General features: G+C 35.5%; 1 protein-coding gene across 1 annotated transcript in view; it reads left to right on the top strand.

Annotated features, from left to right (window-relative positions):
* TEX55 (testis expressed 55) overlaps window positions 1-13,366 on the top strand; it is a 29,764-nt gene that overhangs the window by 3,382 nt on the left and 13,016 nt on the right. The window lies entirely within an intron of this gene.

Below are 13,366 nucleotides of genomic sequence, written 5' to 3'. Positions count from 1 at the left end.
CTAATGTCTTTTTAGCAGACATTTTTAGCAGACATTTTTAGAGGAGTTTAGTTTGTGTCTTTTCAGAGTGATGATATCTCTTCTTTACTTTTTGCACATAGAGAATATAGTTATAATAACAGTTTTAATTTTCCTGCCTCTTTATATGTCTGGTAATTTTTTTATTGAGATATAATTTACACATAACATTGTATTAGTTGTAGGTATATGCCTGACAATTTTTAATTCATGTAAGATATTATGAATTTTGCTTTGGTGGGTGCTGGATTTTTTTTTTTTTTTGTAAAATATTCTTGGACTTTATTTTGGGGCCCAGCTAATTTACTTGGAAACAGCTTGATCTTTTCAGATTTTGCTTTTAAGATTTTTTAGAGGAACAGAAGAGTTTTCAGTCTAGGGCTAATTATTTCCCACTCCTGAGGCAAGACTCTTTGAGTATTCAATCCATGAATCATGAGGTTTTCCAGTTTGACTGGTGGTAATAGGCACTATTCCTCACTTGGTTCTTTCCATGGCCTCTGGTAGTTTTCTTACACACATGCACTGGTCTATGCAGGGGATACCTTACTTGACAGGGACCTTCTGCAGATCTCCAGAGCACTTTCTGTACCATTCTCCCATCTCTGGTTTGTGAACTATAACTGTCTTGGTTTCCCCAGGATCTCAGCTCCATTTTCTTAACTCAAAGGTCTGCAGAGTTCCTTTTGGGTTCTCTTTTCCTGTGCTAAGGCCAGGAAATTTTCTGAAAACAGTAAGATATATGCGCATTTATGATTATTATGTCTTTCTGATTAATTGACTCTTCTATCATTATGAATGACCATCTTTCTCTTTGGTAATATTCTTTACCTTGATGTCTATTTTCTCCCATATTTATATGGCCAGTCCAGCCTTCATATCTTACAGTTTACTTGGTATATTTTTTTCATCCACTTTTCTTCAACCCATCTATGCTTTATATTTAAATTGTGCCTCTTGTAGATGCCACAGAATTGGGTCTTTCTTATCCTTTCTGATAAGCTCTGCTTTTTAAGTGAACCATTTAGAACAAGAGTAGGCAAACTATGGACCACTGGTTTTAAACCATTAAAAACTGGTTTTAAATGGCCCACAAGGTTAGAAAAATTTTGCCCTTTTAAAGTGGTTAGAAGGGGACAGAGGAAGAGAATGAGAAGGAGGAAGAGAAAGGAGAGGAAGAAGGAGAAGAAAAGTACAAGAAGAGGGGAAGGAGGAGGAAGATTCAGCAGCAGGAGCAGCAGATAGTTTGTGTCCTGCAATGCCTCAAATATGTACTATTCAGCTCTTTTCAGAAAAAGTTTGCCAACCCCTGGTTTAGGCCTTTAGTATTTAACCTAAATATCAGTATGGTTGAATTTAGAGCTCTCATTTTATTATTTGTTTTCCTTTTGTCTCTTTTATTCTTCCATTCCACTTTTATTGCCTTCTCTTGGATTATTTGAATAATTTTACTATCCTACTTTAATTTGTGTATTGGCTTTTGGCTATACCTATTATTTTTTAGTGCATGCTCTAGGGATTGCAATATATACCCCTAACCTTTCACAGTATAAAATTGATACTGTGTCACTACACATGAAAGGGAAGCTTTATAATCATATAGAGTCCTCTAGTCCCATCTATTCTTTTATGTTAAATTTGTCTATCACTTTCCTACATAAGTGAAAACCCTCACAAGACAATAATTTTGGCTTTATTTTATTTTTTTAATATTTCATTTATTCACAAGAGACACAGAGGGAGGCAGAGACATAGGTAGAGGGAGAAGCAGGCTCCCTGCAGAGACCTGAGTCACAGGATCCCAGGACCCCAGGGTCACAACCTGAGCCAAAAGCAGATGCTCAACCACTGAGCCACCCAGGCATCTCATAATTTTGGCTTTATTTTTTTATAATAAATTTATAATTTTGGCTTTAAATAATCATATGTGTTCTAAGGAACTCAAGAGAAAAAAAAGTAATCTTTGCATTTATCCAGATAATTTCTATATCTAATATTCTTCTTTCATTTGTGAATTTCCATGTTTCTCTCTGAAATTATTTCCTTTCAACCTGAAAAATTTCTTCCAGCATTTTTTGTACTGCAGCACTACTGGCAAAGAATACTCTTATTGTTTTCTTTTACCTGGTAATCTATGACTTATTCTTTCTTGTAGAACATTTTTGCTGGATATAGAATTCTGAATTGACTTGTCCAGCTCTTAAAAATGTGGTTTCACTACTTCCTGGCCTTTATACTTTTGGATGAGAAACCCACAGTCATCCAAGTTGTTGTTACCTGTATATAATGTGCCATTTTTCTCTAACTGCCTTCATAATCTCATTTTCTTTAGTTTCCAGAGGTTTTACCATGATGTTCATTGGAATTTATGATGGGGGGGTTAGCTGAACTGCTTAAATCTTATAAATTTAGATCTTTTACCAAATTTTGGAAGTTGTCTGCCACAGTTTCTTCAGATATTTTCCTGTCCTGTTCTCTCTCTCTGTCCCTCTTTTCAATACTCAAATTAACCTTATGATAGACCTTTTGATATTATCCCACAGATTCTCCAAAGTTCTCTTCATTTCTTTCTGGTTTTCTTGTTCTCCAGGTCAAAGAACTGCTTGGCTCTATTTTCAAGTTCAATGACTCTTTCTTCTGTCATCTATATTCCCTATTAAGCCCATCCAGTGAATTTTTTATTTTTCAGTCCTAAAATTTCTGTTTGGTCCTTTTCTTTATTTGCTATTTATCTTCTGGTATATTTTATATTTTCTTTGATTTCCAGTATATTTTCCTTTACTTCATTGAATGCAGCTATAGTAACAGCCTTAAAATGCTTATCTAATAATATCAAAATTGGATCATCTTGGAGTTGGCATCTGTTCATTGTCTCTTCCATTTATTTTTAAAGTTTTATTGTGGTAAGAACATTTAACATTAAATCTGTTCTCTTAACAAGTTATTAAGTGAATCATACATTATATTGAATATAGGTACAAGGTTGTATAGTAGATCTCTAGAGTTTATTGATCTTGCTTAACTGAGACTTTATGCCCATTAATTAGCAACTCCCCATTTCCCCCTTTTCCTAACCCCTGGCAACCACTACTCTTTGATTGTATGAATCTGTACTTTAAATACTTCATGTAAGTAGTATGCAGTATTTGTCTTTCTGTGACTGGGTTATTTTACTTAGCATAATGTCTTTATTCATCCATATTGTCACATATTGCAGAACTTTGTTCTTTTTTGAAACTGAATGGTATTTCATTATGTGGATATACCACATTGTCTTTATCCATTTATCTGTTGATTGACATTTTGTTTCCACATCTTGACTACTATGAATCATACTGCAATGAACATCTCTCTTCAAGATCCTGATTTCAATTCTTTTGAATAAATAAAGCAACCCAGAAGTGGAATTTAACAATGATACAACACATTGTTAACCGTGAATGAGTTAATTAGGGTTGAAAAACTTTATTCTGCAATTATTAGAATTATTAGAATTTCTGGTTCTATTTTTAATTTGTTGAGTATTCTCCATATTTTTTTCCACAGTGGCTACATTCTTTTTGCATTCCCACCAATAGTGTGCAAAAGTTCCAATTTCTCCACATCCTTACCTACATTTATTGTCTTTGTTGTTTTAGTAATAGTTATCCCAGCTGGTGTTGGATGATGTCTTGTTGTGGTTTTTGATTTGCATTTCCCTGATGATTAGTGACATTGAATATTTTTCATATACATATACTGTTGGTCATTTGTATGCCTTCTTTGAAGAATGTGTATTCAAGTCCTTAGCCCATTTTTAAATTAGGTTGTTTTTTTTTTTTACTTTTGAGTTGTCAGTGTTACAAAACATATTTTGGAATTAATCCTCTATCAAATATATGGTTTGCAAATATTCTCTCCCATTTTGTAAGTTTCCTGTTCACTGTGTTGTTTCTTTTGCTGTGTGGAAGACTTTTAGTTTGGTGTAGTCTCATTTTTTTTGTTGCATATGCTTTGTGTGTCACATCCATGAAATAATTGCCAAGACCAATGTCATGAAGCTTTCCCTCTACATTATTTTCTAGGAATTTTACAGTTTTAAGTCTTATGTTTAAGTCTTTATACCATTTTGATTATTTTTATTAAGGATCCAGTTTCATTCTTTTGTATGTAAACAGTTTTCCCAGCACCATTTGTTGAAGAGTTTCCTTTCCTTCTGTGTAGCTTTGGCACCCTGTTGAAGATCAGTTGACTGTATATGTATGGATTTATTTCTGGGCTCTATATTCTGTTCTATATATCTGTCTTTATTCTGGTACCATATCGTTTTTATTACTGTGCCTTGGTAATGTATTTTGGAATAAAGAAGTGTGATGCCTCCATCTCTGTTCTTTCTCCAGCTTGATTTGGCTATCCAAGGTCTTTTGTGGTTCTATAAGAATTTTAGAGGGATCCCTGGGTGGCGCAGCAGTTTGGCGCCTGCCTTTGGCCCAGGGCGCGATCCTGGAGACCCAGGATCGAGTCCCACATCGGGCTCCCAATGCATGGAGCCTGCTTCTCCCTCTGCCTATGTATGTCTCTGCGCCTCTCTCTCTCTCTCTGTGACTATCATAAATAAAAATAAAAATTAAAAAAAAAATTTTAGAATTTTTTTTCCTATTTCAACATTCATTAGAGAAATAATGACAGAACTCAATCTACACAACATACCATTCACAATATTCAGACTATGGTCTAAAATGTTTCTCTTACAAAAACCTAGAAATTGCAATCCATTTTAAGTGGAAAAGGTGATTTTACTTCTTCCTTTTTTATTTGGATGCCTTTTATTTCTTTTCCTTGCCTCATTGCTCTGGCTAGGACTCCCAGTACTATGTTCAAATGGCAAGAGGAGGGGGTCTGTTTTCTTGTCCCTGAACTTAGAGGAATAGCTTTCAGGTTTTCACCACTGAGTATGATGTTAACTGTGAGCCTTTTATAGATGGCCTTTATTATGTTGAGGTGACTTCCTTCTATTTCTTACTGTTTTGACAATTTTTAATCATGAGAGGGTGCTAAATTTTGTCAAATGCTTTTTCTGGATCTATTAAGACAATCATGTTATTTTTATGCTTCATTTTATGAAGGTGGTATATCACATCAATTGATTTTTGTTCATAGTGTATAGGTGTTATTTGCAGAATTCATTTTGTAAGTGCTTCTTCTTGCATATAGAAGCAGCTCTTACTTTTTTTGTATAAAACATATGCATTTAAGGTTTTATCACATAAGTTTAAGTATTTGGTATTTCCATTTCTTTAGTTCAAAATAGTTTCCAATTTTCATTATGTTTCTTCTTCAACTCAAGGGCTTAGGAATATTATTTATATAAACTATCAAATACTGGATTTTCTAATTGCCTTTTGGTTAATGATTTCTAAGTCAATTGCCCTTTACTCATAAAATAAGATTTTAAATTTTTGAAATGTGTTGATTTGCTTTATGATACAACACATTGCTAACCGTAAATGAGTTAATTAGGGTTGAAAAACTTTATTCTGCAATTATTAGAAAGTATTCTAAATATGTCCATTAGATCAAGTTTGCTAAATACGTTGTTCAAGTCTGCTGATATGATTCTGAGATTGCCTATCTCCTTTAGTTCTGTTAATTTATGCTCTGTGTATGTAGTTAAGGTTATGTTATTAGGTATGTGTGAATTAGAATTCTTATAACTTTCTGGTTACTTGAACTTGATATCATTAAGGGATATATCGTGAACTCTGACAACTCTGTTCAGTTATTGTTATAGCTGTGTCAGATTTATTTTAGTCAATTTTTAAATGATATGATATCCTTTTAACTTTACTTTGTCTTTAAGTTTTAGATGTCTTTCTTATAAATAGCATATATTATAAGTTTTTATCATTATTCAAACCTGACAAGCTTTTAATTTTAGCCCATTTATATTTGATGTTATTAAAGATATAATTGGGTTTACATCTATTGTCCAAGCATATGCTATTTGTTCTACTTCTTCCGTTTCTTTTCCTCTACTTTTTGCCTTCTTTTATGACTCCATTTTTCTATTAGTTTAGAAGTTATACATTCTGAAATGTTTTTGTTGGTTTCCCATTAGGGTGAGTTCAAAAAATTGATAGACTATATTTTTAGAGTAGTTTTTAGGTTTGCAGAAGAATTAAACAGAAAGTACCTTGAGATCCCATTTATTTCCTCTCCTTTCCCCATTGTCCACCCCTAGAATCCCCTATGATTGACACCTTGAGTTGGCATGGTACATTTCTTACAGTGATGAGCTAATACTGATATATTATTAATATTAACTAAAGTCCATGGTTTACATTAGGATTCTCTCTTTGTGTTGTAAATTCTATAGGTTTTGGCAAATATATATGAAATGTATCTATAATTACAGTATCATACAGAATAGAGCCACTGCTCTAATAATTCTTTTTAATATTTTTTAATGGGGACACCTGGCTGCACAGTTGGTTAAGCATCTGACTCTTGGTGTTGGCTCAGGTTGTGATCTCAGGGTTACGAGATTGAGCCCTGCATGGGGCTCTGAACTCAGCTTGGACTCTGCTTGACACTTTATCTCCTGCCCCTCCACCCTGCTCTCTCTACCTCTCCCTCTCTCTCAAATAAATAAGCAAACCTTTTAAAAATATATTTTAAATGGTTCCCCTGAAATTACGACAGGTATTTTTGACTTATCAAAGTCTAAATTATTTGTACTAGGTCAGTACAAGGACTTTTGTATTTTAAATTTCTGTATATTTTAACTTCACAAGATATGGAAATTCCAAGTTGACCAAAATTGCAAGTGGAAAAAAATTCTTTTTCATTCTCCTCAGGTACAGGAAATGATAGAAAACAGAGACAAAAGTGAAACCTACAGAGAGTGAATTTCTCCTCAACATTGTTTACAACTCTCAGTATCAACACTATGTTCTGTCTCTTACTGTGAAAAATGATTTTTGAATGGTCATTGGTAGTGACTTTGCCTAAATATGTTCTTAACTTTTCAGTAAAAATCTATAGGATATCTACTTCAAAAATTCACATAGTAGTTATGGACACCTCTGACTAATCATACAAAATATATACATGTTATACTTACCCATGTATTGGTATTTCGTACTCATTCCTCCAAAGCACTGCACAATAACTGGTTCTCAGATCCCAAGGAGGATCAAGAAATGAATATGAGCAATTTATACATAGCTCTTATAAAGCATACAACGCTATCATGTCTCCAAGCTGTTTATAAAATTTTCAATCAAAATATGTGGAAAACAATTTTAACAGCCTTTTTTTACCTCTCTCTCAATGGAAAGTGGTTGTTGTAATCTCTTTTTCTCATCTCTTAATACCTCTGATATATTTTTACTATTTTCCTCTTTGACCCTGCCTGTTATATTTTGCCCTTAGTAGATGGGATTTAATCTAATCCTCAGAACAGCTCTCCTCTGATTTTTAACCTACAACAGAATTCAAACATGTTATATTACTATGTACACACCTGTGGGAGAGGAAAATCACATTTCCTCATTACCTTTATCCCCTGAAGAGTATCCACATTGTATGGAATGTGTAACCAGTGTAACTGGTATTTAAAAGTAAAAAGCCTTAACATGATCTGTCTGATATGAGAGTATCTGCCCAGCAATCATAACTGAGATGATCATCTAATACTATTTTTGTAAGCTGAACCTGTTGTTTAACATTTGTTTGAACATAAAGCAGATTTGATTCTTTATACTGGTGTCTCGGTGTGATTATGTGGTTGCATTACAATGAATTAAGTTTCTGTTTGAACTGTCAAGCACAAATCCTATTTTTTTATACCTGAATTTCATTTCTAATAATTATACCAAAAAAATCTCCTGCTGATAGATAACTTCAGAGCTCAGTTGTCCACAAAATGTGCATGGGCTCAAACTCACTAAATGTCATCCACTCAGATAAGCAGCTTGTCTGTTGATTGTGGGCTAGCAAAACCAGGTGAAAGCTAAAGAACTTACAAGAAAAGTTGGTGACGTGACTAAGGTTATAATTAATCTGTCAGTTGAACAAAACAACCCATAAGTTATTAGTGTTCAAAAACTTGGATGTTATCAGTAACGTCTGAAATTAAGTATTAAATTTAGTTCACTGGCTTCCACCCTAACACCAGACAGCTGTAACATACTTCTCAAAGCAGGACACTTCAGGCCAGCCCACTCCAGGCATTTCAGCCCTTCTCATTGGCTTTCTGTGATACATTTCACAACTGTCATTTTGAACTTTTGCAGTGAGGCAGTGGACCAAAGGGGATGAGCTTGGTATGGCCCCATAATCCTGTATGAACACACAGGACTGAAAGAAGAAGGAATAACACAGTAGATCAGGTCTCACTTTCCGTTACTCGGGCTCTCTGCTAAAAGAGCTGTCTAGTGGAGAAGATCAGTCAGCTAAAAATGTATTCACTTCTTAGTCCTTAAGTGGTAAGAAGTAATCCCAGGTCCGGAGTAAACACTAACGGTGAGAATCTAGGTGGAATGAGCTGTCAGCTAGGAAGGAAAGTGGAGTCTCAGGGAAGGCCTTTTCAGAGTAGGGCTGAGAGAGGACACAGATGGCCACGTGGAAGAAAAATGTCAGAACAACCAGAGATCAAAAGATAGGATCCCCTTTGAAGGAATCCTCCAAGGATTCTTCTGAAGAAGGAGATATTCCTATACATGTGAGGTGTGAGAGGACCTGGGTGGCTCAGTCGGTTAAGTGTCTGCCTTTGGCTTAGGTCATGATCCTGGGGTTCTGGGATGGAGCCCCACATTGGGACTTAGGGAACCTGCTTCTCTTTCTGCCTCTCTCTCTCTCTCTCTCATGAATAAATAAATCTTTTTTAAAAAACAGAGAGAGATGGAGGTGCGAGTGTTCCAAGTGTTAAATGAGATAACATGTAAAAGCACTCAGAATAGTGCCTGGTACTGTTAGCTCTTACTATTTTAGTGCTATTATTATCAACAGCATTAATATTCTGTTTTACCTGAGCAATCCTAATGATCCTCCCTCACTACATTCCCCACCACGCCGATATCACAGTAACAGAAAGTAAAGGAACTAGGCCATTTTTCCTGGACCTATCCCCTCCCCTCTTCCAATTAAAGAATAAATGTGACATCATTCATCATTAGGGAAATGGAAATCAAAACCAAGGTGAGATACCACTTCACACCCACTAGAATGGCTGTAATCAAGAAGACAATAACAAGTGTTGACAAGGATGTGGAAAAACTAGAACACTACACACTGTTGGTGGGAACGTAAAATGGCGCAGCCACTTTGGAAAACAGCATGGCAATTCTTCAAAAAGTTAAATGTTGGGATCCCTGGGTGGTGCAGCAGTTTGGCGCCTGCCTTTGGCCCAGGGCGTGATCCTGGGGACCCGGGATCGAATCCCACGTCGGGCTCTCGGTGCATGGAGCCTGCTTCTCTCTCTGCCTGTGTCTCTGCCTCTCTCTCTCTGTGTGTGACTATCATAAATAAATAAAAATTTAAAAAAGAAAGTTAAATGCTGTCTTATATGACTCAGCAGTTCCACACGTACGTATATACCCAAAACAACTGAAAATAAATGGCCTGACAAAAACCCATACACACATGTTCCCAACAGCATGCATAATAACCAAAAAGTGGAGACAGTGAAGATGCCCAGCAAGTGATGAATGGATTTTTAAAATGTGATAATCGACAGATGAATGGATAAGCAAAATATCATAAATACATACAAAGGAATAGTATTCAGTCTTATAAAGGGAGGAAGTTCCATCACATGCTACAGTATAGGTTACCCCTGAGGGCATGATGCTAAGTGAAATAAGCCATTCACAATATGACAAATATTGTATAATTCCACTTATATAAGGTATCTAAAGCAGACAAGTTCATAGAAACAAAGTAAAATGATGGCTATCGGACTGGGGTAGGGAAAATAGGAAGTTGTTTAGCAGGCTTCAAGTTGCTGTTTTGCAAGAGGAAAAGTTCCAGAGGCCTGCTGCACAACAATGTGAATGTACTTAATACCACTGAACTGTAAATTTAAAAATGGTTATGATCATTGATCTTATGTGATGTGCTTTTTATCACAATTTTTTTAAAAACAGTGAAGAAAATGTGATGTATGTATACAGTGGAATATCACTTCTAAAAAGGAATGAAGTGCTGATCCATGATTATGACATGGATGAACTTTGAAAACATTCTGGCAAGTGAAAGAAGCCAGATACAAAGGCCACACGTTTTCCATGTTTGTATGTGAAATATCAAGCATAGGCAAATCCATAGAGATAGGAAGTTGATTCATGGATGTCAGAGGCAGAGGAGGGCGGGTAATGGGGAGTGAATGCAAATGAACATGAGGTTTCTTTGGGGGTGATGAAAATGTGCTGGAATTAGATAGTAGTGATCGTGCACGACTGTGTTCCAAAAACCATTGAATTATATGCTTCAAAAGGGTGAATCTTATGGTATATGAATTATATATCAATAAAGCTATTATTTAAAAAAGAATAAATGTGGACATTAATATTTTTAAGTCCACCTTACAACAGAGGAGTGAAGGAGAAACTCAGAAACATTGGAAACAGGAATACCTGAGCTTTCCAGGAGAATGATCCTATTTCCTCCATTTTTTTTTTTTTTTTTTTTTACAAATTCCCTTGTCTCTTTGGTCTCTTGCAAATGCTTTACTTTTTTCAATTAGCTTCCTATTATTTACTGCATATGCACATGTGTGTGTCCTGCTTTATTGAGATATAGTTGACATATTACATTGTGTAAGGTGTCCAATGTGATGATTATAGATATATGTGTCTACGGTGAAATGATCTCCACAATAAAGCCTCATATTATTTCTTGACTACTATTCTGTGTTACTCTCCTCCACTTACCTTCTTTCTCCCTTATGTAATCAATGTGAATATATATACATGAGGATATAAGTACAGTTGTGTTCATGTTTTTGTGCTCATATGTCTAGCTATATTTTTGTGCACAGAGGTATGGCCAACTGTGGTGCCAGGCATCTGTGTTTCCGTGCTTGAATCATCATGGCAGTTGTCTGGGAATAACATAAGGCTAAAACTCAGAGAAAATTGTGCTTTTTATGTGTGGCAAGCAATACTAGTGTGCCAGTGCCCTATTAGGCTCTCAAAAGGCTATTTTTTCCTCCGTAGCATTAGCAGAATTTGCAGTACACCGGCATCAGAGAAAGAAAGTAGTAGTGTGGCCTGGGATTATGAACAGAGAGGATTCCTATAGGCAAAGTTAAGTTGTCTGCCTAATTCTGTGTTGTAATTTTGTTTAAAAAAAGAAAAAGTTGTTTTTCTCAAACTCCATTAAACTAACAGGAAAAAAAAACCTAACAGGAAAGATTTACAAAAAGAAGTCAATCCATTTTGGGGCATCTAGGTGGCTCAGTGGTTGAGCGACTGCCTTTGGCTCAGGTCATGGTCCTGGGGTCCTAGGGACCGAGTCCTGCATCAGGCTCCCCACAAGGAGTCTGCTTCTCCCTCTGCCTGTGTCTCTGTGTCTCTCATGAAGAAATAAAATCTTTTTTTTTTAAACAAAGTAAATCCATTTTGATACTCAAGGCAGGAGAGAGAGAAACCAGAGATTTTTGTGATTTCTGAAAACAGAAAGCAAACGGGACAGATAAACCAGGGCAGAAGTTCCACCTCCAAACTCACAAAGGTGGCTCAGTAGAGGGAGAAGATGCTCTTCCAGGCAGAGCCTCAGAGTCTCCAAACACAGTGTGGGCAGATACTGGGGGAAGAGTGAGCTATGTATGAGTAACAAAGGACTCCTCCTTTCTAATGACCTTTCCACTCCATTTTAGTCATCTACTACTAGAGCCACACCTTGTCATCACCCAACCTGCTCCAAAATGAAATCACTCGTATAGTCAAATTACACATCCAGAAATGACACTAAGCCTGGAGAATTTAAAGGGAGATTTGTGTCAAATTTTTATATTGAGAAAAAAGTGGGGTAACTTTTCCAACCTCAAAAATGTCCAGCCACAGACTGATCAAATAAATTATGACATATCTATACAATGAGATTCTATGCACCCAATTAATGTTGCTGTACTTACTGTTTAATTATTTGGACGAGTATAGCTGGATCTACCCCATGTCATATAGCACACATATACATACATAACTGTATACATATACCTACAAAGAGTTAAGTAGAGAAAGAGACAGACAGAAAGAAATAAAATAGGAAAATACAAATCTTGAGTTGGAGAGCCTCTTTTAAGCATAATACCAAAGGTGAAAATCATTAAGGAAAATATTTGTATAATTGACATGAAATATTTTAAAAGTATCAAAGTTAGCAAAATGTAAATGATTAAGCAAGAGTAATGGTTGCAGTGAACATGGCAGGTTAATATCCTAAATATACGACAAGTTCCACAAATCAATTTTTAAAACCAGTCAAAAAAGGCCAAGAACATGAATGGGACATTTATTTATAGCCAAAGAAATAGAAATCAAACAAAAATTAGATACCAATTAAGTATTTTTTAGACAAAGAATGTTTTAAAGATGGCACCTAACCTAGCTAAAAGTGCAGTTAAGTGGGTCCTTTTTTACACTGTTGTGGGGAATATACCTTTTACAATCTCTTTGGAATTCAATTGGATCACATGAATCCAAATGCTTTATTAAAAAAAAAACAAAAGATTTTATTTATTCATTCATGAGAGACACAGAAAGAGGCAGAGACACAGGCAGAGAGAGAAGCAGGCTCCCTGCGGGGAGCCCGACGGGACATTCGATCCCAGGACCCTGGGATCACGCCCTGAGCCAAAGGCAGACGCTCAACCACTGAACCATCCAGGTGCCCTGAATCCAAACACTTTATTTTGTTTTGTTTTGTTTTTTGAATCCAAACACTTTAAAACAAACATGCCCTTTAGTCAGAAATTCTAATTCTAGGAATTTACACTAAGGAAATAATGAAATGTGTTTAAAAATGTATGTATAAGAATATTCACATTATTTTATAATACTGAAAAATTGAAAATCTGAATTTTTTTTACCTTTGGGATATAGTTAAATATATAACAGCATATTCATATGGTAGGATATAATATATACATTAAAAATATGTTGTAGAATTATCACATAGGGAAATGTCTGCACCATTTTGTAAGTGAAAATAACTGGTTTAGAAGACTAAATAAGTTGTGATACCAATTATGTTGGGGGCAATGCAAAGAAGATCAAAAGTGCCATAAGGGTAGGGATTTCATCTGTTTAATGCCTGCTAGAACTGTGCCTGATGCATAATAATACCTCAAGTAGTTCCTGAATGA

Source organism: Nyctereutes procyonoides, unplaced genomic scaffold, assembly GCF_905146905.1.
Source record: "Nyctereutes procyonoides isolate TBG_1078 unplaced genomic scaffold, NYPRO_anot_genome, whole genome shotgun sequence".
Classification (NCBI taxonomy): domain Eukaryota; kingdom Metazoa; phylum Chordata; class Mammalia; order Carnivora; family Canidae; genus Nyctereutes; species Nyctereutes procyonoides.
The sequence above is the reverse complement of the archived record's forward strand: the minus strand, read 5'-3'. Positions and strand labels throughout refer to the sequence as shown.